Source organism: Schistocerca americana, chromosome 6, assembly GCF_021461395.2.
Source record: "Schistocerca americana isolate TAMUIC-IGC-003095 chromosome 6, iqSchAmer2.1, whole genome shotgun sequence".
Classification (NCBI taxonomy): Eukaryota; Metazoa; Arthropoda; class Insecta; order Orthoptera; family Acrididae; genus Schistocerca; species Schistocerca americana.
In genome coordinates, this window is record NC_060124.1 from 113,249,086 (window position 1) to 113,250,477 (window position 1,392).

Below are 1,392 nucleotides of genomic sequence, written 5' to 3' on the forward strand. Positions count from 1 at the left end.
AAAGAATGTGTACCATGCGCTGAGAGAGAGGATACTTTGCACTAGAGAATTCCTTCGCTGAGGTTAACAGAGGCGTTGAAGCCATTTAAAATGCTTGAGTTCGACATTTGCTATCCACAGAATACCTGTACGTATGTGCTTACGGTATACGACCTGTTTCGCGGTATCTAGTAATGATATCAATTCCAGATCAACAGGCCAGAACTTTGGCGCTAGTATTAGTTAACAATTGGATATTGGAGATTGGAGTCCCCGATAACTTAATTGCAGACCAGTGTAAGCGCTTAGTTTTGGAACCTACGAGGCAAATGGCCCTTGAGTCTCGCGTTCGGAAGTTACGAAAAAGCCCGTTCCACCCACAGACCGAAAGTAGAATGGAATTCCAGCGTAAGACCATTTTCAAAATACAAAGCTTTAATCTATTTTCTATATATAGTTTGCACGTGCAGCTCGTAGGTCCACACGGGGACAGTCATGTTGTAAGGTGTCAGGCAAATCCAATACCTTCCAAGAAAACCCTGACATGATAAGCAAATCCAGTAGTAGCTCCGAATAAAGCATGACATTTAATTAACAAAAGTAATACGAGTAACGAGTGAGCAAATGGAATACCACAGACTAACATAAGAATGCCTAAATTCATGTCATACCTTCCCACCGTGAGACAGACGCAGTTCCGAGGGGAGAAACGAGAACAGAAGCCGAGAACAGAACCGTGTTAAGCTAGAAGGCCCTCCGATAAGGGACGGACTGGACACCCACGTCGCCAGCTAACCACTAGGACCACCCCAGCTGCAAGTCTTAGCGTGAGACATTTTCGCGTCTCTGTTACGTTAGGACCACTCCCCAGCCCGTGTTAAAAGCTAGAGCCCCCCAGAAGAACAGTATAGATCTTACGATAACACAAAAAGGGCTACACCACCCACAAGTCTTAGCGTGAGACTTTTTCTCGTCTCTGTTACGTCAGGATCACCCCCCAGCCCATGTTAAAAGCTAGAGCCCTCCACAAGAACAGTATAGATCTTACGATAACACAAAAAGGGCCACCCCCCCAGCCGCAAGTCTTAGCGTGACACTTTTCCGCGTCTCTGTTATGTTAGGACCACCCCCCCCCCTCCCCGCCCATGTTAAAAGATAGAGCCCTCCAGAAGAACAGTATAGATCTTACGATAACGCTAAAAGGACCACACCAGCTGCAAGTTTTAGCGCGAGACTTCTTCGCGTCTCTCTTACGTTGCAAACTTTAAAAACATTGCCCTACTACGAAAAGTATAACGTTTCTCATTGGATGGACAGAATTTTTGTAGGCGTAGCTTAAGGTTAACATTGAGACCCTGATTGGTCAGATGAAAACACAGCCAGACAGTTTTTTTTAAACCAACTTCGGTAAAT